Here is a 26,561-nt window from a genome sequence, read left to right on the forward strand (position 1 = left end):
TTAAATTTAAAAATTTTAAATCAACATCCATACTTGCTTCTATGGTTCTAGTCTTATTCTCCTAATTGATCTACAAAGATGAAGGTAGAAGACACTTTCAAATAACTATATCTGACTAATAGAAATGTCAGCTCAGAGAAAAACTTCAAGACTGTGTGTTATGGCATCACCCTCTCTCTGCAGCCGTCTTCTGCTGTTACTCAAGCTGCTCCACCTTTTTCTCAGTATGCTTCAGCCACTCTTTTTTTTCAGGGCCTTAGACTTCCTCATCTCTTCTTCCATTCTCAAGCATGAGACATTCTTTTGCATCATTCCTTCTATTGAATGGCTTCTTTGCACTGTATTCTTTTTTTTTTTTTCAAAGCACTGTTTAAAAGGCCACCTACTAAAGATATTTTTTCTGATTTCTTCTTCCTCTGTAATCTAAGTTAGGTATATCCTATTTCTTTTCAGAACACATTGTGTTTCTGTCACACAACTCAGCAGAATTTGTAATTTTGCATTCATTTTTATTTGTAGGGTAACTGGCCACTAAAATATATGTCTTGAGGACACATCTTATATATTTTCCTTACCCCTTTTTCTCCTAGCACCTAATATAGTATATACATAAAGTGCTCAATAAAAATTTGTTCAAGAATTACTGAATACTATATCACTAATAACACTTATTTCCTGATTACCTAATATGAGTAAGCAATGAGTCACATACGTAGATACAGATATAGAAAACAATTGCACAAATCATATATTACAGTGCCAATTGTTAAATTCATAAATTGTAAAATTCTGATTTAGAATCTTAAAAAATATCCTAAATCATAAAATTAATAAGATTCAGGTACTATTTGGCCGGGCGTGGTGGCTCACGCCTGTGATGCCAGCAGTTTGGGAGGCCGAGGCAGGTGGATCATGAGGTCAGGAGTTCGAGACCAGCCTGGCTGAGATGGTGAAACCTCGTCTCTACTAAAAAATACAAAAATTATCCAGGCTTGGTGGCAGGTGCCTGTAATGCCGTCTACGCGGGAGGCTGAGGCAGGAGAATCCCTTGAACACGAGAGGTGGAGTTTGCAGTGAGCCGAGATCGCGCCACTGCACTCTAGCCTGGGCCCTGGGCGACAGAGCAAGACTCCGTCTCAAAAAAAAAAAAAAAAGATTTAGGTACTATTTGAAAGTAGTAAGTCACACTTCTATACCGTTTCCTCACATTTCTCTCATTTCTCTGTCATTCTCTAAAATCACAATCTTTTTTCTTTTCTTGGGATTGTAAGGATTTGTATTGATACCAAAATTAATAGAAAAATTTAAAAACATACCTGTACTGCTTTTAGTATTGTTCATATTTGATTTCATGCTAGTGTATTGTCTTCTTAGTTCTGTTCAAAATTTAAAGTGCGTGAGGTCTCCTGGTTTCTCCCAAGAGACACATGTCACAGAAAACACCAGGAATCTCATGTAAATAATTAAGTTGTCATTAAGATTTATTGGTTTCTTTAGTATCCTACCTATTGCTGACACTGACAACCTAGAGACAGGCTGCTTCTCCTAAAAATAATGACATATTTCTGTGCTTTCTAAACCCTTTTGGCTTATTTGACTGCAAAACTTTCCAAGACTTACTGGATATTGACAGTCCACACTACAGTATCTTCCTAAAATATACACTTTACTTAGTCCATCTTGTTTCCTCTAAGAGATCACTGTGCTTCCTTTTCCAAAAAATAAAAAAAAAATTTACATTTATTAAAATTGAAAGTTTATTTTTATGTAATTCTGTTCTTTAAGCACTCTATTTATCTTGTCTGAAAAGCCAATAATGGGCACTTTTGTTCCTTGTAGATTGATATATCCTTGATATTAATGGCGTGGTTTTTTTTTATAGAAAACAAAAGACATTTTAAACCTCCACTTTACGGCCTTCTTTTCTTGAATTTTCAGCTATACCACTACATTAACCTCTTTTACTCTTTATTTATTGAAGTTTTTATCATTTTTAACATTTTACTCATTAATCTTTTAACTGTAAAATGATTAGCATTATCAATGAAACCAGTTTATTATCACTTTTTATGTTAGCTGTATTAAATGCCACAGCTTAAAATGTTTTAATATATATGCAGCTTCATAAGTAATATCCAGGTCTGACTTGTATATTTAGGCATCTTTATTAAATTGAGGTGTAGCCTTTGTCCTCATCATGTTTCAGTGGGTTCTGTTTGATGGAAATATACTTACTCTGGGGAAACGGTTTTTCTAAAGAAGTTCCCTGAGAGAAAGCATAATGATAAAAGAGTCATAAAATATGATGTCATTCTACATTACATACTTCTTTTCGCTTGAAATGATTTGTCAGTCTTCAGATGTGGACGAATACTGACTTAGCTCCCAACATTCTTCAGGTATTCAAACCCATCTTCTTCATGTTCGGATGCTTTGCCATGGTGGCAGAGTACCTGGCATAGATTCTTCCATGTGTGTTTAACACAGACCTAAGAAAAGAATAAGATTAAGGATGGCTAGGAATCAGAAAACACCATTGTATTGTGAACTAAGTATAGGGAACAGAGGCTTTAATCTATGACAGTCACTGTCATCTCTACTTATCCTAGAATGTGCCTTAAGCTGACTGCAAGGAAAGGAGTGAGATATTAATGTTATCTCCCCCCCCAAAAAATGTTGATAAAACTTCTTATCTGATTGTCCATCTTGACCACTATAATCTTTAATGCAGTAGTTAGGCAGAATCCAACTAGTCGAAATAGCTATTTGTAAGAAGGCCAAGAATTTAAAGCCAAATATAGCAATTCTCAAGAGATGCTTAATTACTCACAGGTGATGTTTCTAGGCAACCACTTCACCTTCTGATTCCACTGCTTCACCTAAGTGTGGTGCTCAGTTTGCTCTATTGTTACTGAATGTTAAAAGAGATGGAGAAGTGCAGTATACAAAATTTATTTTAAACCAGTCAAAAATAGAGATTTAGAAAAAGAGACTTTAAAATTCAATTCTGAATTGGAAGATATGCAAGCACATTTTAAAAAACTTTTTCCCCATGGTTTAAGAAATTATTTTTAGTGAACAGAAATTTAGGATAAAATTTTAATAAGAATAGAAAGATTATTTGAAGGAAAGTGTTATGTTTGAAATCATAAATGCTTTAGAGCTGATGCTCCAGAGAGCAGGATCAAAAGGCTGTGCCACTGGACAGACACAGCAGTTCCCACAGTTGCAGGCCTCTGCTATTTCAATAGAATTGTCAAGGACAACGTCTCCTAAAAAATAGTACTCAAACTTTCTGAAACAGAATTACTATTCCTACATTGCCTTTAATTTGCAATCATCAGTTCTTGACCTTAGATTTAGAACCTGGAAGTTTTCCTGCTAATAACTTGTTATCTTTTGCTCGAACTATGCATAATTTACCAATGCCCATGCTCCTGATTTGAATTTTATAGGCTACCAAATGTTTCAATACAATCTCTGGGCCGTTTCAGCATGCCCTTTCACACACTAGCTTTCTATATTCTCATATCTGTAAAGGAATTAAAATCCATATTGATACTGTTCTTTGAAGTGGCCTAGATGTAATGGGCTTCCCCACTATTTGATACCAAGGGGAAGGTCCATCCTCATGCTTTGCTGGATTGATAACTGCACTTGAATCCACCTCTAAAGCCCTTCCCTTAGGATAGCTAGCTCAGAGAATGTAAAAGTCAGTTTGTTGTTGTTGTTGTTCTTGTTGCTGGGTTTTTTTGTTTTGGAATGAAGTACTTTAAAAATCTAATTTTTTTTTTTGAAAGAAGTACTTTAAAAATCTAATTTATTTTTTATTTTTATTTTTTTTTTTTGAGACGGAGTCTCGCTCTGTCGTCCAGGCTGGAGTGCAGTAGCACGATCTCGGCTCACTGCACGCTCTGCCTCCCGGGTTCACGCCATTCTCCTGCCTCAGCCTCCCGAGTAGCTGGGACTACAGGCGCCCGCCACCACGCCCAGCTAATTCTGTTTTTACATTTTTAGTAGAGACAGGGTTTCACCATGTTAGCCAGGATGGTCTCGATCTCCTGATAAAGGTCAGTTTTATACATGATGGGCATCTATCCTTTGTGCTAATAATATTCATATATTGCCAATATTAGTTCATTCATTCACTCATTAAGCCACTCAACAAATACTAATTATCTAGAGAGTGCCAATGGCCATCAGCATTCCACTCAGAGTTTATTATCCTACAAAGGGTACATCTGCCTTTATGTATTATATCCTGGAAGAGAATGTGCCTACTCCTTTATTGTTGATCTTTACATTCTTAGTCTTTAACCATGATGTAACAATATTTTTCTGTGCTAACTAAAGCAACATTGAATTAATGTATAGGAGACTCTCTTTGAATTTCCAGCTAACTGGCTTACCAGATATCTAGTGTTTCTATTTTATTGTAAGATATTCCATGCTATGTCCATCTCACACCAAAGGCTTACGGCTATTATTTTACTAGATGTATTCTGTATTTGACAATTCTCACGCAGCTATGAAGAAATACCCAAGACTGGGTAATTGCTAAAGGAAAGAGGTTTAATTGACTCATAGTTCTGTATGGCTGGGAAGGCCTCAGGAAACATACAATTATGGCAAAAGGGTAAACACACACATCCTTCACATCCAGGTCATGCTTATGCAAAAGGCAGGCTCCCATGGCCTGGGAAAGCTCTGCCCCTGTGGCTTTGCAGGGTACAGCCCCACTCCTGGCTGCTTTCATGGGCTGGCATTGAGTGTCTGTGGCTTTTCCAGGAACATGGTATAAGCTGTCAGTTGATCTACCATTCTAGGGTCTGGAGGACAATGGTCCTCTTCTCACAGCTCTACCAGGCAGTGCTCCAGTGGGGACTCTGTGTGGGGGCTCCGACTCCGTATTTTCCTTCCACACTGCCCTAGCAAAGGTTCTCCATGTGGGCTCAGCCCCTGCAGCAAACTTCTGCCTAGACTTCAGGAGTTTCCATACATCCTTTGAAATCTAGGTAGAGGTTCCCAAACCTCAATTCTTGACTTCTGTGCTCCTGTAGGCCCAACACCAGTTGTAAACCATCAAGGCTTGTGACATGCACACTCTGAAGCAATGGCCTGAGCTGTCCATTGGCCTGTTTTAGCCACAGGTAGAGCTGAAGCAGCTGGGACACAGGGCACCATGTTCCAAAGCTGCATAGAACAGGGGGTGCCTGGCCCAAAATATTATTTTTTCCTTCAAGGCTTCCAGCCCTGTGATGAGAGGTGCTGCCATGAAAGTCTCTGACATGCCCTAGAGACAATTTCACCATTGTTTTGGTGATTTACATTGTACTCCTTGTTTCTTATGCAAATATCTGCATCTGGCTTGAATTTCACCCCATAAAATGGGGATTTCTTTTCTATCACATCATCAGGCTGCAAATTTTCAAAACTTTTATGCTTTGCCTCCTCTTGAATGTTTTACCACTTAGAAATTTCTTCTGCCACATACCCTACATCACCTCTCTCAAGTTCAAACTTCCACAGATCTCTAGGGCATGTGCAAAATGCTGCCAGTCTCTTTGCTAAAGCATAACAAGAGTCACCTTTGCTCCAGTTTCCAACAAGTTCCTCATCTTTTTCCGAGACCACGTCAACCTGGACTTCATTGCCCACATCACTATCGGCTTTTTGGTCAAAGCCATTCAACAATTCTCTAGGATGCTCCTAACTTTCCCACCTCTTCCTGTCTTCTGAGCTCTCCAAGTCTCTAGGAAGTTCCAAACTTTCCCACATTTTCCTGTTTTCATCTGAGCCTTACAAACTATTCCAACCTCTGCCTGTTACCCAGTTCCACATTTTTGGGTGTCTTTATAGAAGCATCCCACTCTCTGCAGTACCAATTTACTGTATTAGTCCATTCTCAAACTTCTATGGAGAAATACCCAAGACTGGGTAATTTATAAAGAACAGAGGTTTAATTGACTCACAGTTCCACATGGGTGGGAAGGCCTCAGGAAACTTAATCATGGCAGAAGGTGAAGCAAACACATTATTCTTCACAAGGTGGCAGGAGAGAGGAGTGCTGAGCAAAGGTGGAAAGCCCCTTAAAAAACCATCAGAGCTTGTGAGTGCTCACTCACTATCATGAGAACAGCTTGAGGGTAACCGCCCCCATGATCTAATCACCTCTGACTAGGTCCCTCTCATAACATCTGGGGATTATGGGAACTACAGTTCAAGATGAGATTTGGGTGGGGACACATTCAAATCATATGATATATTTACACACATCTACAGCTACTCATTGAGATGTATGTTTACTAAAAATCTGTTTTTATTCATAATCTATTTATATCATTTTGATTTGATATTGAAATTACAGAATAGGATCAAATTTATTTAAAAATAAGAATAAAAAGCATAAAAGCAAGAATATCCTTACCTATGGAAGAAATTTATGATTACGATGTCATGATTTAAGATAAGCCCTATAAATAATTTCACATCTATAAAAGACTAAAACAAATTATCAACATCTTTAAAAAATTATCTTCAGAATTGTTTCTCAAATATTTCTGAATTTAAAACCCACAGTAAAGAAAAACATGCTGCTAATTTAAGACAATAAAATCTTTGTCATTTGTGTGTTTCCTGCAAGTCTTATATTACTGTAATTCAAAGTATAATATTAATTTTTAAATTAGTACATTAAACTTTGAAGTTCAATATCAAGAAAAACTATTTCTAAATAATTTTTAATTCATCTCGACTATAAAAATAACATCCCTGGAAGGTACAATAGGTGGAGGAGTATATTTCAGACAATTTTAAGTAGACTTCTTGATCTGGTTAGAAAAGAAGGAAAAATAATGGTCAAATACATTTGAAAAATCTCACATGGGGCATTCTTCTCTTAGCTTTGCACCATACATATTAATTTTAGGAATAGTTCTAAAATAAAAAAACTGTTTAACTGACTTTGTTTATAACTCCGCATTCTCCATTATCTTTGACCATGGTTCCTGGTTCTACTTAGAAACTAATGTCCCATGAACCAGTGACTGTGAAACATAGTTTTAGAAATGCTGAGCTACAAAATACTTTATATAAATCTATAGATTTTAGTAGGCTGCACGAAACTCATCACTGCAGATTTCCATGCCAGTTGCAGATAAAAAATGTGTTACTAAAGTAATAATGTGAGAGTGATCATATGCAATTTAGAATACTCTTCACAAAATGAGAATTTCCAATCTTCCCAGATTTCTCTATTTATGTTCACAAGTATAGTGCACAGGACACATATTTTATTAAAGCTTGATTTAAAATATTTGGTCTTATTTTTTATTTCTCAATTTTTGTTTTTAAACATATGGTAAATATACAGGTAAGAATAGAGAAAAAAAGATATATATATATTCAAAGTATATATTAATTAATCTTACAAAGTGTAAATTTGGAAAGATTTTATTATAAAAGGGCATGAAAATGAGTTAGGTTTTTTTCCTCCAGTGGCATAGAATGCCTTAGACAGGATTTAGAATGGAGAGAGTAAAGGTAGATGAGGCTTTAGTGTATAAAGCACTAAGAGAAGTATGTGGTGTAGTGTGTTCAGACAGGGATCAGCCACGTACATCAATCTTTGCACCCTTCTCTGCATGCAAATGTAATTAATAAATGTAATATGCACCAGAATAAAGGCATGTCTTTCACAACTATAAATATTATATTATCGGTATTCAACAAAAAGAATATAAATATGCCAACTCCTATGTCAGGCAGATCCAGGTTGATGTAAAGTGCTTGCCAGAATACGCATCCACTTGAACATAACTACAGCTGTTGTCACATAATTCATATTCTTAATGCAGGACTTGGCACAGGTAGAAGTTTTTTTGATGGGAGGGCATATCAGAGCTTGCATTCTAGGCAATAGTTTTTTGATGGGTAGTATAAAATGGAACTACGTTTTGCATTATGGTGAACCATTTAAATGTCCAGGAATGGACAGTCACTATCATCAGTATATAGACCACACTGTAGATGTTTTTTACTTATTCGGCAGCAAGCCCAAATAATATGATTAATCATATTGTTACATATATTTTAGGTTAAAGCTAATTTTAAATGGAAAATATACACTCCCCTATCTTATTTTATATTATATTATGGTATAACATTAATATACATTCACCATCTTAAATTCTACCTTAAAAATTGGTAAAATAAGTATGCATATATTTATACGTATATATGTGCATACATATATACATATATACACGTACGTATACCCACACACATATTCACATGACTCATGCCTTTTGCCTCACATTTAAGACCAATGTTTGGGTAGATATTTTACAAACAATATTCACAATCGCCTACCATAAACTATTAACACAGCTAAATTTAAGTTAAAAGTGATCTATATTGTAAAATCATCTATGTATAGGTAGCAACGGAAAGTCAAAGAACCACAGAGACTCTGAAACAGGAGAGGTGACTTGGATGTAAGGCAGTTGTAGAGGTCTTAGCAGAATGAGTCCATTGATTAAGCTTCAGTTTTGCATCACTGATATTAGTAATGTACTCTACATGTGTACATTTATCCAGTCTTCCTATCAATGATATATTCTCTTCTATGTTTATACACTTTTATTATTCATAGGCTGATATGGTTTGGCTCTGTATCCTCATCCAAATCTATTCTTGAATTGTAATTTCTATAATCCCTACTTATCAAGGACTGGACCTGGCAGGAGGTGATTGGATCATGTGAGTGGTTTCCCCCGTGCTGTTATCATGATAGTGAGTGAGTTCTCATGAGATCTCATGGTTTAATAAAGGGCTCTTACCCCTTCCCTCATTTGTTCTCTCTCATCTGCCACCAGGTAAGGCGTGTGTTTGCTTCTCTCTTGCCTTCCACCATGATATTAAGTTTCCTGAGGCCTCCCTAGTTATGCAGAACTGTGAGTCAATTAAACCTCTTTCCTTTATAAATTATCTGGCCTCAGGTATGTCCTTACAGCAGTGTGAGAATGAACTAATACAGTAGGCACTTACTGTTTTACTTAGTTTCTGTTTCTTCATAACTTCAGTTAAAATTGCCACACCATAGCATCTTCTAGCTTATGCATGTTTTAGTTTCAACTTCTGCTAATGCCTGATTAACTTCGCATTTCTCCATTCTTTTTCCTGAGAATAAAAAAGCTAGTATATTTCTGTTTATGTGTTCACAAAATACAATACCCTAATGATGGTGGCAGTGACCTGTCTGGAGCAGCTGCTGTGGGGATGCCAGCTCAGCAGGGGAGGCACAGCTAGGGTTGTGCACTCCACTGAGCTGGTAGGAGCCAGCAGGACCTAGGAACACATGGGATCCCTGCCCCCTACAGAGTTGGCAGGGTGGGGGTCCCATGCTCCCAGGCACACCTGCAGCTGCCTAGCTGCGGCTCTGGATCCAGGCATCCCTGAACTCTCAGGGGCCCAGGAAGCCCCTGCCCTCATAGCCCCAGAAGTCCCTGCTCCCACTCCTTGGACTCTCCCTGCTCCTAGTGCCTGCTCCGATTTCAGAGCAAAGTTGTGGCCAATCCTGGGCGCTGTTGTGACCCAGCCAGATGTGCATGTACTCGGTGCAGTACTCACACACCAGCCCCCTGCTGTCTTGGCCGCTTCTGGATTTTGGGTGCCAATGAGCATGAGGGGGAGGCCAGGGAGCCCTGAGGCAGCTTGGCATCGGCCTGCAGGCACCTTTCAACACAAACAGCCTGGATGCCATGGACAGCATGTTGATGGCAGGGGGGAAGACAGGTTCCTGGGTGGAAAGGGCCAGGTCCCCAGTAAAACCTCACATTGAAGCCAGGGATAGCCTGAAGACTGGGGGCTGGGCTGCCAGTTCCAGGTGGATTCTTTAGCCCAAAGTGAGAACTTACGGTGCTTTTTCCAGGGCCACCCATGGCCACCCATGGACCAGTCAGCACACACTTTCTCCCTTCTGAAACCATAAAAACCCCAGACTCAGCCAGACACAGACAGATGTTGGGTTGACCTGCCTGTGGAAGGTCTTGTAGTGGTCTTGTCCCTGCTGAGAGATGGACACCCGTTGAGACAACCTGTCTGTGGAAAGGAATTATCCACTTGGGTCTCCTCTCCTGAGAGCTGTTCTGTTGCTCAATGAAGCTCCTCTTCATCTTGCTTACCCTCCAGTTGTCCACATACCTCATGCTTTAGGATGCAAGACAAGAACTTGGGACCTGCCAAATGGCAGGACTGAAACATCTGAAACACAAACAGGGCTGAAACATGCCCCCAAACATGCCCCCAGCTCACTGTGTCATGAGTGACAAAAGGGAGAGAAGAGCTGTGGCCATTCTGGGAGCCTAGACCTCTCGGGATTCTCTGAGCTAAGGCTGTGACATGCTGTAACACCCTCTTTGGGGCTCTGTGGTTCCTGGCATCACTGAGCTTTTGGACAGTATCATGTTTCCCTAGGCCAGCTGCTGGTGCCTGCAGCAAAAGCCTCTCGTTGTAAGTCTGGTTCAGCTGCAGCATCACACGGAGCCAGCACCTGTGCCAGTGCATGGCGCTATCCACCCCACTAGAGCTGGCACACCTAACTGTGCACAGTGGCTGGACTCCACTATTACTCACTCACACGCCTCTTGCAGCTCTGCATCTGGATCACTTTTGGTAGGCATGGGATCCCGGCTGGTAGCACTGCCTGAACGCAGCCTGCCGGGCCGAGTGGGTAAAACGAGACCAGCAGATGCAAGCAAAACTCAAGAGGAGGCACTGCCTGCCACAGAGGTTTCTAGCAGGTGAAGCAACACTATCAGGATCCCGTGACACTAATGCAGCTTGGGTCACCTGCATTCCCAATGTTCAGTCATCTTTGATTGTGAAATGGGGTCATGTGGCCTGTACACAATTACTCTAGACGAGGATCAACAATTGCATTGGTATCTCTGAGAAATCTTCACGATGTGTCAGGCTCCATAATTAGCAGGTGAACTATAAAATATAATTATTTTCTGCTATAATTATATTTTGAGTTAAGGTATCTATACAGTATTTACTATCTAAAATGTGATGACTCTGTGTAACTACATATTAGATACTACCTCCGTGAAATACGCATTTCAGTTAAACATTTAAGTCCTTGTAGCACAGACAAAAGAATTTAAGTCTCTGTACATATTTTCTTCTGAGATATTATTTTGCTATTACTACTATAATATTTAAAATTATTCATAGTAAATATGTTCTAGATGGAACAGAATTTTTATAAAATCTGTGTAGATTAAAGGGATTATAAATAAGTGGTACCTGTATATCCACCAACTTCATTTGTTTAAAGAAGGTATATCAATTATATTTGTAAGCTCTTTTGAGCTTTCCCTGCTTTCATTTCCCCTCTCTTACCTATAGAGTGATCAATATTCTGAGTTTTTTGTATATAACAAGTATTTTTTCTTGCTTATCTTCACAGCTTTATCACATATTTAATGTACAAATACAATACAAAGTATTTTAGGTTTTTGTTCTTTGTAAAATTGTGACCATATTACACAAATATTTTTAAGCTTGGCTTTTTGCACATAGCATTAGGTGTCTGAAATATATTTATGTTGTTAAATGTAGTTGTAGTTAAATTTCTATTGCTGGTATTCCATGGAAAAAATGCACCAAAAATTTATTCATCTATTCTGATGTTGATAGACATTTTAGTAAATTTCTGTACTTTGCTATCACAAAAAGTGCTGCTATAAATAATTTTGTATATATCTTTTCATGGATTTTTGCAAGTTTTTCTCTAGGGCGTATATCTGTATATATATAACCTGAACTCTTTCAGATTACTTAAGACTTTCACTAGGAGTGGAATTGCTGTCTTAAGATATGAACATTGTGAACTTTACTATATAATGTGAATTTCTTTCCCAAAATGCTATGCTAATTTTTACTCATGCTATAGCCATAAGGCTTCCCATTTTCTACTTTATTGTAAACACTTGATCCTGTTGGGTTTTTATTTATGTATGTATGTATTTTTATGTATGTACATATGTATTTATTTATATTATGTATGTATGTATTTATTTATACTATGTATTTAGTCACCACTAAAATTGGTAAAAATAGTATTTTGTTTATTTTGTTCATGTTATTGTTGCATTTATCTGATTGCCAGTGTGACTGATAACCTTTATTTTTAGTGATTTTGCTGCTAGGTTTTTCTCAGAACTTTTGTTTATTTTTCCAATTTATTTGCCTTTGTTAATATTTGTTTAAAATATTTTCTAACATTTACTTATACCAATCTATTCTCAGCTCTATAACTAATTACTCCTTACCATCTGTGGTTTGTCCTTTCATGTTTTATGTAATACTTTAATAAACATAATTTCTTAATTTTAGTGAATTAACATGCATCAGCATTTTTTTGTGATTTGCTCTCTCTGTTTCTTGCTTAACACATGCTCTTTGAGATATCCTCTTATACCTGTCAGAATGGCTGCTATTAGAGTCAGAAAACCACAGACACTGGTGTGGACAGGGAAAAAAGGAAACACTTAGAGACTGTTGACGGGTATGTAAATTAATTCCTTGAGGAACTACAATTTTAAAATATCTCAAAGCTAAAGGGAAATTTCTTATTTCCAATTTTGTTTTTTCTTTCGCTTTTTTGGTAAGAAAATGCATCTTTAGTTGGACATTTAGCCTTGTAATACGAGTACAGTTTACATTCTGAGCTTTTTAACTACAGAGAAGAATTATTTATAATCAGGAGTTATTAAAATTTGATACTTAAACCTCTGACTAGCTTTAAAATATCTAATATTTTATTTATTAATTAAATCATTCATTACTCTTTGTCAGTTTTTTAATAAATATTTATTAGTATCTACTGTATGCACAAGTTGTGTATTTACCAGGGAATCAATAGTAAAACAGATACATATGTGTCTTTTCTTGTGTAGTTTATATTTCATCAAAAAGGTAGAATTTGAACATTTTATTATGAGAATTGTGAAGGAAAAAATACATGGTATTAGTATATAATTTTTTATTTACAAATTGTAAATATGGTCAATTTTTTCTTTTCCCTTATGACTAGGAGAATATTTTGTACATAGTAGTATTTATGTAATTATTTACTTAGACTAGGTTGGACTTACATCTCCCCATTTTATTTTTCTGCAGTAAGGGGTTTGAATATATTTATGGACACTTGATTGAAGACATATATGAGAATTTTATTTTTCTAAATGTTCATTTTTAGTAATTCTTAAGTGATTATCTTAAGGATACATCTTAATGGTTATTTTCACCTGTATTATCAAACGCAAATTTTGTAAATGTGGATGAAATCTCACTATAAAGTATTATAGTAGATCTACTAAGCTTTAATAGTTTTTCATAAAAACAATTATAAAATTAAAATAATTTGGAAGTTCTACTAACCTGCTAATATTTCATCAACCTTCATTTTGCCCCCCTCCTTATTATATTTTAGTATTCTATTTCAATCTCATTTGAGAGAAGATAGGCTAAAATGATAGATGAATAGATTGAGAAATGTAAGTGTTGGGCCGGGCGCGGTGGCTCACGCCTGTAATACCAGCACTTTGGGAGGCTGAGGCGGTTGGATCACGAGGTCAGGAGTTCAAGACCAGCCTGGTCAAGACGGTGAAACCCCGTCTCTACTAAAAATACAAAAATTAGCTGGGTGCAGTGGCAGGCGCCTGCAATCCCAGCTACTTGGGAGGCTGAGGCAGGAGAATTGCTTGAACCCAGGTGACAGAGGTTGCAGTGAGCCGAGATCGTACCACTACACTCCACCCTGGGCGACAGACTGAGACTCCATCTCAAAAAAAAAAATGTATTTGCTACTCATCATCTTCATCATCTTTATCATCATCCTGTCATCTAGTTTGTATTCAGACATTACCTATTTTGTTTTTCATCTTAAATGTCATCATGGCAGGGACAGAAAAGACCATTGATTGTATAACACACACTAACTTATATTTATTGATGGATTACTCTGTTCTAAGAGAACAATTCTAGGAACTTTCTCTATATTTATTTTATAATTTTATCTTCTGAGCATTAATATGTCTATGAAGGAACTGAGTTACTAAGACATTATGTAAACTCTCAAGGACACACAAGTAATGAGAAGTGAAACTAGGATGCAAAACCGGACAATATTACCAGGAAGCAATTTTATCCACGTTCTTCTAGCCCATTGATTATTGGAGACATAGATACATTTAGACATAGAAAAACGTTTTGATGTTAGTTTATTTGCAGTCATGTCACACTATAGGCCTATTCCTGGGAAAGAAAATAATCACCTCAATGATGAGATTGCATTTAATAGCAGATTATAAATTATTTCTCAATTAAGAAGATAAAATAAATCTAATGAGCACTGCATAACTACTCTCTGTGTGCCTCATAAATTATTGCCTATTGATTTCCTTAAAAATGTAAAAGCTCACAATCCACTGTCTAATTCTTTACTACAGAAAAGGGATTCATAAAGGTAGGGAAGGCAATGGGTTCACACATATCTAAAATAGAAGACAAAAGTTGTTGCAGAACTAAAGCTGAATAAATAAGGACCCTTAGGTAGCCTTTTCCCCCCTTCCTCTAGTTTACCACCACCACCAATAACCACAAAAAGAACTCAACAGTGACATTAGTAGCTTAAATGTTGAAATAATCCCTGTCCTTTGAGGTTACATCAGTGGTAGAAAATTCAAGAATATCTTTTCAAACCTGTCAGTTAAAAGATAATTTTTCCTTCTTTGATGCCATGCCACTATTGTGACTATTTTTTTAATTGAAAATTATTATATCCTGCCTTGTCCTTTAGTTATCTATGCACATAACTGCCTATTCTAATAGACTTTAAAATGGCTGATATCTGAATGTAACTTGTGAATTTTGGGACCTAAAATTATACACAGAATCTTTAGAAATCCTTAATGAAATGCACTAAATATCATTAAACATTGGGATAATATACTACAGCTATGTATTACACAAAGATATAATTTCCTTGGAAACTAGGCCAGAAAGGAAGTCTTTACAGGGCTTTTTCATGAAGCCAGCCATTTAAAAATTTCCCTTATAGCAACTACAAAATAGATAACTAAACAGCATGACTTTAAAATGTGAAAAAACAATCTTAGCAAGATTTCCAGAAAATATATGTAACATATACTTCAGAAATGGTAATACATAAGTATGTTGTTTTTTTGTTTGTTTGTTTTATTTTTTCAGTCCTAGGTTTTTAATGCTAAATGGAAAAGATTAAAACAAATGAAAATAGGCACTCTGTTTTTCATCACTCATTTTTTTTACTGTTGTTTGGTTGATTGATTAAACCATTTTTAACTTCAGCAAATAACACATTCCATACATTTTCATACTTTTAAAATTACTGTGAAATTCTTCCAAATGATTGATGGTAATATGGCTGAGAAAACGGTTTATGTGTATATTTTTAAGTAGGCATTTTTACTTGTTTTTGTTTTCATGAAAAATAAAAGATATAAATGTATGGCAAATTTTAATTTTAGAAATAGTTGTACAAACTATACAAGTATGAGAACATTTACAATGAAATGTAGTATGTATCTTTTTTTTTCTATTGTACTACATAAAGAATCAAAAGTCTGGTTCTACCACTTATTACCTATATTACCCTGCCCCTCAATCTTAATTTATACAATGAAGAAAATAAGAAGATAACAATTTCTTTACATTCTTATACAAACTTAAATGAAAGTGTATCTGACTTTGATGATTCATTTAGGAACAAAATGCACATATAATTATTTAACTTTCATGTTTTCACCGCATTAAACATATATACTCTCCAGGCACCTAACAGGCTAAATTCTACAGTAGCAATACCATCGCTAATATTTTTGTAAACTCTACATGTATTTAAGTACATCATCTTGCATACATATTTCACTTTTATTTTCTCAGGGTTTATTATACTTAAAATTATTTTATAAATACTGTATTTATGAACCCTATATCACAATGGCTTGCCAATGGTCTGCCGTTACAACTAAGATACTACTTATTATTCTCCTTTGAAGAATACCTGTTCATCATCTGCAAAAATCTACTTTAAAACTTGTATTCAAACTGTGAGTTCAGGCATCTTATCCATTTAGTAGTCATGCTATTACTGAGTCATCCAGAAAGAATGGGAAATAAATAAGATACAAATATTTTTCTGCTTGCCAGTTTACTATAGCTATGTATTACAGTACATATATTTATATGTATATTATAATAGTATGAAAAGTACTGTTATAAGAAGGATATATAATAAGCTCTACTTAGTCTCTTTACAAAGCTATAAGGTGTGTTAGTCTGCCTGGGTGTCATAACATATTACCACACACTGAGAAGCTTATACAACAGATATTTATTTGCTCATGGTCCTGGAATCAAGAAGTCCATGAGCAAAGTGCAGCAAATTTGGTTTCTGATATGGTTTGGCTGTGTCCCCACGCAAATTTCATCTTGAATTGTAGCTCCCATAATTCCCACGTATTGCAGGAGGGACCCAGCGGAAGGTAATTGAATCATGTTGGTGGATCTTTCCCGTGTTCTTCTCCTGGTAGTGAACAAGTCTCACAAGATCTGATGGTTTTATAAATGGGAGTTCCCTTGCACAAGCTTTCTTTCCTGCTTCCATGTAAGACACAACTTTGCTCTTCATTCACCTTCTGCCATAATTGTGAGGCCTCCCCAGCCATATGGAACTGTGAGTCAATTAAACCTCTTTCCTTTATAGATTGCCCAATTCGATTATGCCTTTGTTCGCAACATGAGAACAGACTGATACAATATCCATTGATCTCGGGTAGTAACTGGTTAAGGCAATTGTACTTTTGCTTTTGTATACTGACTTGGTGGATCAAAAAGACACAATTCCCTGGATCTCAAAAAGAGTCAGTAAACATGATAATATTTGATTATTTGTCATGTAGAAAGTCATTAGATGATTCCAATGCATCTAAATGTTACAACCTTGGCATTTTGGCTCAATAGTTCCTATACAAACAATTTGTAGCTTTTTGAAGAAAATGAATCCTGGCAACTGACTATATATATAATAAATTTAGCTTCTAAAGGATTAAATGTAATGGTTACATTCTTGATGTATAAACTGTTTGTATAATTTCTTTTTCTTTTACTTTACTTTTTTTTTAATTGTTTATACCAGGGCAAACCTAATACGTTATTGTGAATTGTATTATCAGAGGATGATTTGGGCCATCCGGTTTTGTAGCAGATGGTAAATATTTAATAAGGGAATGCCCCACACAGTCTCTAGTTATTAAATATAAGCCATTACATGTTTTCAATATCTTCCATGCTTATTCTCAGTGTTAGTGTCTAGGTAGTGTGCTGTGACACAGACAAAAAAATTCTAATACTGTTATTTTCATGTAAAAGTCAGGAAGACGTATTCCAGGGTAAGAAAATTTCATTAGCTAAACAAGATATTAAATTCAGAGTGACTTGACTTAGAAATTGGATTTTTTTTCGCATGTTAAAAACTTGTTCAAATCTGATCCACTATTTAAAATGAATATGGCCGAGTTCCAAATTATTTTTTTCTTTACTGTCAGCTTATCTGGAACATCCTGACAATGGAGTGACCCAATTTATGAAAGCTCTATCAGTCTGAATAATAACTTAAATTATGATAAAACTTTTCTTAAGAAAAAAGTATATTTTAGCATTTAAATCTTCAGTACAATTAAGGGACACAATGGTTTATCTTACTTTTAAGTTTTATTCTAATAATGAATTGACAAATGCTGATTAAACAAAACTTGGCCATGCTCCCAGCTGTGCTTGATCACTGGAAATAAGATTTTCCCATGAACAAATATCCATGAAGGGGGCTGACTTCTGTCTACTGTCAAAAGATTTAGCATATATATATATATATATATATATATATATATATATATATATGTAATTTGGATGCTTTTATACTGCAATCAATACTATTAAAATGTTCTTAACTATCAGAAGCACTACAAGCAATAAACAATGTTTAATAAAAATGATAAGGTGACAAATTGGCTATTTCATAGTATATTGGGCAGAATATTAGAGGATATATGAAGATATCGAGTTAGGGCTTGGCCTTGCTGAAGACTAGCCTTAGCGTCTCGGTTAATCATTGTATGTGAGTGAATGTTTCCTTAGGTGGAAAATTATGGAGAAGACAAGATGAAATTTTATAATTCCTTTCATTTATTCTATAAGTATTTTTAAACTGATTGTTTCTATCAGGAAGAAGTTATGTGTTTCTAGTACAAATTTATTTAATAAAATGCTATAAAATTGCTTCACTGTGGCCAAAATTAAGGATTTTTTGTTTTTGTTTTTGCTTGAGGAATAATGTGTTTTATGTTAATGTCACTCGCAATATTTCTAACCTCAAAAAATGTGTATCTCTGACTTATTAAAAAATAAGTTTTATTGAAAGTTGCATTCCTGATGTTTAACTGTGGTGCTATGGAAACTGTGGAGTTTTTAAGCACAGCACCTGCAGATTCTCACTTTCATGAATAAAACCTAAAGGAAACTGTGTTCATTCTCGCACAAAGTGTCACTTCTGGGAGTATATACATCACTCTAATTTCACTCCTTAACCTAATAAATAGTACTCAAGAAAATATGTGTCCAGTGAAAGTGTTTACTTTTCATATAATTACAGATTACTCTGAGTAATTTTATTTATTAATAATATAGAGGTAATATTTTATGACTTTCATTAGTATTTCAGAAGTTACCACTTCACATGAATTAAACTCCTCTTTGAGAATAAGGCATACTCATTCTAAAGTCTGAGAATGATGGGTTGTTTGACATATCACAAATTGATCATTCAAACCAACTTTTTAGGTCTTAGGAACTTGATAGTTGTAACTTTGATTTATTATGTATTCATAATTTATTTGCTATAGAAACAAATTAAGTTGGAATCAAAATGTTGTACCAAATGATGGAGATTCTATGTGAATAATACTGTGGAATAAACAATTCTGAGATGTTTACTTAATTACTTTTGCATATCTGCTCATTAAAAAATAAATCTCTTTACATGGTGTTCTTAAATTTTTCACATACCACAACAGGTGAATTCACAATTTTCTTCCTTTGTTTTCTTTGAATGATATGTTGAATATGACTCTAAAGTAATATGTGCATAATAGATAAAGTGTAATCTGTAGATAACCTGCCTTGAAAAATTTAGCAAGTTTGGCATCAACTCCCAAATCTTAATCATATCAATTAATTGCACTTTAAAACTTTCTTTTATTGAGTTTTATTTAAAATACAATAAATCACGGTGGAAATCTCAACACAGTATAATCTGACATAGATACCTTGCAAATTAAAGCAACATAAAACTGGCCTAAAAATTATGATACTTCTCTTTGTCGCTGTGATTGACTATGACTTGGGGACAGTCTGTGGCAAAAGCAATAGAAACATCTCCAAGTGTCTGGTATTTAAATTTGTCCTTGAGATCAACCCTGTTATTTTTTGTAAACAAAAAACAAAATAGAAAATCTAGTCAGTCATGTAAGTAGTTAGTTGTTTTTAGTTCTGTGAAGAAAGATGGTAGTTTGATAGGAATAGCGTTAAATCTGTAAATTGCTTTGGGCTGTATGGTCATTTTAATGGTACTAATTTTTCCAATCCATGAGCATGGAATGTTTTTCCATTGATTTGTGTCTCTGATTTCTTGTAGCAGAGTTTTGTAGTTCTCCTTGTAGAGGTATTTTACCTCCTTGGTTAGTTGTATTCCTAGGTATTTTATTTTCTTTGTGGTTATTGTAAATGGGATTGTGTTCTTCATTTGAGTCTCAGCCTGACCATTATTGGCATATAGAAATACTACAGATTTCTGTATATGATTTTGTATCCTGAAATCTTCCTAAAATGGTTTATCAGCTCTGTCAGCATTTTGGCAGTCTTTGGGGCTTTCTAGGTATAGAATCATATCATCAGTTAAGAGCGATATTTTGACTTCTTTTTTTCCTCTTTGGATGCTTTTTATTTTTTCTCTTGACTGATTCCTCTGGTTAGGACTTCCAGGACTATGTTTAATAGGAGTGGTAGACAGGACACCCTAAGTCGTACAAGCAGCCATCAAACATATGAAAAATGCTCAACATCATTAATCATCAGACAAATGCAAATCAAATTCACAATGAGATACCATCTCACAACCAGTCAGAATGGCTATTATTAAAAAGTCAAAAAACAACGTGTACTGGAGAGGCTGCATATACACTAGAAATACTAGACAGCCATAAACAAGAATAAAATCATATCCTTTGAAGCAACATGGATGGAGCAAGAGGCCATAATCCTAAGCAAATTATCACAGGAACAGAAAACCAAATACCAAATATTCTCACTTACAAGTAAGAGCTAAGCATTGAAGATACATGGACATATAGAAGCAATAGACACTCTGGAATACTAGACAAGGAGGTAGGAAGCGGGGAATGGGTTGAAAGATTATCTATGGTGTACTGTACTCACTATCTGAGTGGAATATACCCATGTAACAAACCTGCATATGTATCCCACTGAATCTAAAGTAAAAGTTCAAATTAAAAAAATAAACAAATAGAAATAAAACACATGCCAATCATTTTAAGACTATGAGTTCTGAAAGCTATTGCAAAAAATAAAATTCCAGTGGAATTATTTCCATTATCATAAAAATTGTGAATATATTGTAGTTAGAGTATAACGTGACAGTAAAAATTGTAAAAACAAAATGAAAATAGGTAGTTAATTAGGTATGTAGCTTCCCATAGCTCATTATTCTATATTAATTTTCATTCTATCCTGGAGGAAGACCTCATCAATTTTTAATGTTATATGAGACATCCTATTTTTGTGTCTCTCTCTGACTTTTATATATTTAAACTAGATTTTTTTAAAGTTTCAGATATTTAATTTAAAATATTGTCTTTATACAAATTACACTTATAATAAGAAAAGTTGTTTAATTTTACAATATGTTAAAATATTAAACATTTTGAATTTATGCCAAAATTGGTGACCTGATTTCAGTGTGTTGTTTATTAGAACCAAATAGATTTAACCTCTCCTAAAGCATAATATAAAACTTTTGATATTTTATATGCTCAAAATAAGTACAATAGTTTTTTTTAAGATCTAAAAATACAGAATTAACAAGACAACTGGCCAGAATATCGTGTAAAGTAGCAGTAAGTTTCAGCTTGTTAAAACTCTAATTACAACTTTTTGAGGCAGCAGTAGGTCTTATTTCATTCAGTACATTCAAAGGTGAGTGCTGGATATGCCAAAAAAGAAGACTTATTGTAAAAAGTATAAGCAAAATGTGGGAAACATAATTTTTAAATTTGGAAATAATATAGAAAAGTGATATTCACCTATTCATACATATCTTGCTAATTGTGCTGAGAAAAATAGTAAAGGAAATAACACAATACTGAAAAAAGAAACATGCAAACTGAAGTTATTATCTCTTAATCTCTGGTTGGTTTAACTTTGGAATGTTAAAGGGTGGTTGGCATCTAAGAGAGTGTTAGAAAAATGAAAAAAAATCAGTGTAAGATATTTCTAACAAATATATATTGGAAGTAGAGCAGAAAATTCATTTTTCTTCAGAAATTTAGTCTTCATTTACATGCATGAGTTTCACCATGGGACACATAATGTATTATACAGAATAATAGGGAACTGTAAAGCATGTAGAGAAGAGTTGAATTAAAGGCTACTAAATATAAGTATCTTGAATTATAAATAAAGGAGGAGGAAAAAATAAGAAATTAAAAACTAAAATAGTTCTGTGAAAAAAATCATTTTGCAAAAATCCTGCTAATTGCAAAGGAAAAGAATTAGAAATTTGATTAGGACTAGAAAGAAGATGTAGAGGAAAAAAAAAAAGAGCTTTAAAATGTTGTTTAATAGTGAGCCTCCCAAGTTTAAAAAGAGAGGTGACATAGTACTCATGGAGTAGACCACTGATTTTAGAACAGAATAATCAAATATGTTTTGCATAGAATTGTATTGACAAGCTAGGAAATAAGTAATGACATGAAGATCTAGCATTAGAAGATTTAATACTAGATCTTCATGTCATTACTTATTTTCTAGCTTGATAGTGGTATCACGTGGTAGTTGTATCATGCTGTTGTTCTAATTTTCTCTGATGACATATGATGTGAAACACTTTTCCGTATGCTTATTTTCCCTCTGTGTATCTTCCTTTGTGAGGTGTCTGTTAAGATCTTTGGTCCATTTACTTATTTGGAGTCTTTGTTATCTTATTGTTGAGTTTTAAGAGCTTTTGTATATTTTAAACAACAGTCTTTAAACAGATGTGTCTTTTGTAAATATTTTCTCTCAGCCTATGGCTTTTCTTCTCATTTTCTTAACATTGTCTTATATATTTATTAAATTTGTACCTAGATATTTCATTTTTGGGAGGTGTTAATGCAAATGATACTTTTTTATTTCAAATTACAATATTCTTTGACGGTGTATAGGGAAATGACTGACTTTTATATATTAATTTTGTATATTGCAAGCTTGTTATAACAGCTTATTAAACCAAGGACTTTTTTGACTCTTGAATTTTCTATACAGACAATTGTAACCTCTACAAACAAAGACAGTTTTTCTTTCTTTCTTTCCAATATGTATGCCCTTTATTTACTTTTCCTGTCTTATTGCATTAACTTGGAATTTCATTATGATGAAAAGGAATGGTGAGAGGGGACATCCTAGTCTTGTTCCTGATCTTAGTAGGAAAAGTTCAAGTTTATCGCCATTAAGTATGATATTAACTGTAGGTTTGTTGTTGATATTCTTTATCAAGCTGAGGAGGTTATCTTCTAGTTTTAGTTTTCTGAGAGGTTTTTTTCATCATTAATTAATGTTAGATTTTGTGAAATGCTTTTTCTGTATCTATTGATATTGATTTTCACTGTAATGTATCTGTTTGATATTTTTCCTTTTGTATTTTTCTTGCTTGAGATTTGCTGATCTTAAATTTGTGAGTTTATATTTTCATCATCTGTGAAAACTCTTAGCTATTATTTTCCAAATTTTTTTTTCTGCTCCATTCTCTCTAACTTCTCCTGGAACTCCAATTGTACGTATGTTATGAGTAATATTTTATTGGTTATATAAATATATAAATTCGATATATATATATGTGTTTTGAGTTGGATATGGAGTTACTAGAACACTCAGATATTGCTGATGGAAATAAAAAATGTACAAGTTTGGGGAGCAATTTAACAGTTTTTCATACAGTTAGACACAAATATATTATAGGACTGAGTTATTCAAGTTCTAGATACTTGCCCAAGGAAAACAGAACATCTACATACATAAAGATCTATACACTAAAGTTCCTAGTAGCTTTATTCGTACTAACCCCTAAAACTAGAAACAGCCATAATTTTCAACGCTCAATGGATTACAAATTGTATATGTATAAAATGAAATACACCTCAGAAATAAAAATGTATAAACTACATGAATTAATCTCAAAAACATTATGCTTAACAAAAAAAAACCAGATTCAAAAGAATATATGATTTACATAAAATTATAGATTAAACACAACTTATCTACAGTTAACAGAAACTATATTTGTGGTTTTCATGAGCGGGGGATAGAAGAATGACAGCAAAGAGAAATTTTTATGGTGATGGAAATGGTTGTGGTGGTATTTGTATGGATATTTATATTTTTCAAAACACTCTTGTACAAATAAGGTAGTTGCATTGTCGATGTAAATTTTACATCGATAGGTATGAACAATAGGAGAATATATTTCTCTGTCACCTGTACAGCTACACAAATCAGTCACAGCAGGGTTAGAAGGTTAGAGGGACTGAAATATTTCAATACAGGAATATAGAAATGTGGTTCTAGACTTTTTATGCTTATGACACTGAACACACACACACACACACACACACACACACACTCACACGTTAAAGCTCTTAGTGGTTTCTATTTACCCCCAGGCACAAAGGGCTTATCTCTTGTTAGCGTTAATATTTTGATTTTTTTCCTTTAATTGGGTAAATTATCTTTCTTTGCATTCTTAGGTAGATTGCTTTTTAAGAATATATGATTTTTAGCAGGGCACAGTGGCTCACTCCTGTAATCCCAGCACTTTGGGAAGCCGAGGCGGGCAGATCACGAGGTCAGGAGTTCGAGACCAGCTTGACCAACATGGTGAAACCCCATCTCTACTAAAAATACAAAAATTAGCCGGGTGTGGTAGCGCGTGCCTGTAATCCCAGCTACTCAGGAGGCTGAGGCAGGAGAATCCTTGAACCCAGGAGGTGGAGGGTGCAGTGAGTCGAGATTGTGCCATGGGCCACAGAGCGAGACTCCGTCTCAAAAAAAAAAAAAAGAAAGAAAGAAGAAAGAAGAAGAATATATGATTTTTGTAGTGTGCCCAACCAGTCCTATTTGTTACATATTGACCAACAGTCTCTTAAAGCTTTTTAGTTAGTGGAAGGATCCTCACAAATATTGCCTGTGCTATGTTCCCTTCTACCTCATAAGCATTTGTTCTTATGTTTGAAACAGAACATTAAACATGCATGTATCTTAGCAGATAGTGTTTTGTACACTTCAGCTTTAATTTACATAAATAATATTGTGTAATAAATATTATTCTAATTTTTCACATAAACTTATGTTTTTCTAATTTGTCCTTCCTTTCTTTTTTCACTATTCACACAAAGCCAGGATTTCACAATTTGTTTTCTATAGAATAATAATTTCATGAATCTCTTTTAAAAATTGGTTCTTATAATAGTTTAGGAAACTCTATATACTATAGTATTTAGTATTTAGCATTTCTATATTGAGGGTTTAGCCACAATACTAAATTATTAATTTAATGAAGTATTTAAAAAATCTAATTTACTTAGGAATGTCCATGTGTACATGAATAAAAAATTTTTTCTTCCCACATTTATAAAGTTTCCATAGAACAAAAATTAGAAAATATATAGTATCTTACTTTGAAAATATTGCCTCAGTAAACTGTTTTTGAAATTTTATCAACTCTTCCTGTGCACAACCCATATCTCCTCTTTCCAAAGTAATCCAGATTTTAATATGTTGAAGTATTACCCTCTTCTTGTACTCCCACTCCACTTGACATCTATCCAATAATATGGAGGTTGTTTTGCTAACTAGAAGCTCATAAACCACACATAGGGCTCATCAAATGAAAGGCTTAGCAGTTTTGTGGTTAGATAAGGACACATTTATTTAGGGGGGATTCCCACATGCCAGTATCTCAAGGTTATTTGGGTACTTTCCCAAGGTAGTTCTCCAAATTATTACCTTTGGGATATCTACTTTGCTTCATCTCTCAGGTCTAGAGATATCAAGATCTATCGAACATCTTTTTATTCTTATTTCCATTTGTAACTGATATTTATAAATGTAACTAGTCACACTCACAAATTTTGCAAAAGATTAAGCTCCTTGCATCTGACAGAGTTGAAGAAGGATTAATTCACTAGAGAATTCAAATCCATTCATGTTTATTAGGCTTTGAGAAATGTTTTTCTTTCTTACTCTTAAATATAAAATTAAATAGACAAGCCAATGATCATCAGCTATTTGTGAAAAGTTCCAATCACAAAGGACATAAAAACAAAAATAAACAAATAAACCAACAAAGAAAACAAGTTGGGTAGGATAAATTTTAAAAAGTAAAAAATAGCATAAGCATCAAGAGAAAGCGTTAAAACTAAACAAAATACTTAAAGTGATAAGGGAATATATTGTATTCATGAAGCAACAGAGGTGAATGTTTAAAAAGAATCAATTAAAACACTCTAAAAAGTTAAATATAATAACCAAAAAAGAAAAAAATAACCGTCAGTAGAAATGATTGGGAAGAATTAAAATCAAAAAAGACAAAATGTAAGAAATTCACTGGATCAGTCCTAAAGTTGCTGGAACAGAAAATTGGAAACAAACATGGAAAATATTAAACAAATGAAACTTCTTTTTTATCAGTTAAAGAAGCCTTCCTTGTGCTCAGAGCAATGACTGGAAATTAGTATGAATGGAGACATCCATGTGCTCAGAACAATTACTATATAAAACCCTCATAAATATGCAATATCTTGAAATTTCAAAGGATGAACAGAAAAAGTCCAGTAGCTTAATGTGTGTGGATGAGAGGGAGGGTGCTCTTAATTGGGAAGAATTAAAATCTGATTTTAAAAATCAATTCCTGGTGCTAGAAGACAATGGAGAAACTATTTTCAAGTTTCTGAGGACAAATTTGCTCTACATTATAATTCAATTATCAACCAGATTGCTAATCATTTTTGAGAATAGGATAAACATATTTTCACCCATAGAAGGAAAATAGAACTTCCACGCCTTCTTTGAGAAGCTCATACAAATGTACTTCAGCAACAGTAACATCAACACCCCCATAGCCATCA

General features: G+C 34.4%; 1 long non-coding RNA gene across 1 annotated transcript in view; it reads right to left on the minus strand.

Annotated features, from left to right (window-relative positions):
* Positions 1-359: 359 nt before the first annotated feature.
* LOC107973722 (uncharacterized) overlaps positions 360-26,561 on the minus strand; it is a 31,422-nt gene continuing 5,220 nt past the window's right edge. The window contains exon 3 of the long non-coding RNA XR_001716117.2: positions 360-2,489. This is a non-coding gene — a long non-coding RNA (uncharacterized LOC107973722). The remainder of the gene's footprint in view (positions 2,490-26,561) is intronic.

This window comes from Pan troglodytes, chromosome 13 (genome assembly GCF_028858775.2).
Source record: "Pan troglodytes isolate AG18354 chromosome 13, NHGRI_mPanTro3-v2.0_pri, whole genome shotgun sequence".
In the NCBI taxonomy this organism is placed as follows: domain Eukaryota; kingdom Metazoa; phylum Chordata; class Mammalia; order Primates; family Hominidae; genus Pan; species Pan troglodytes.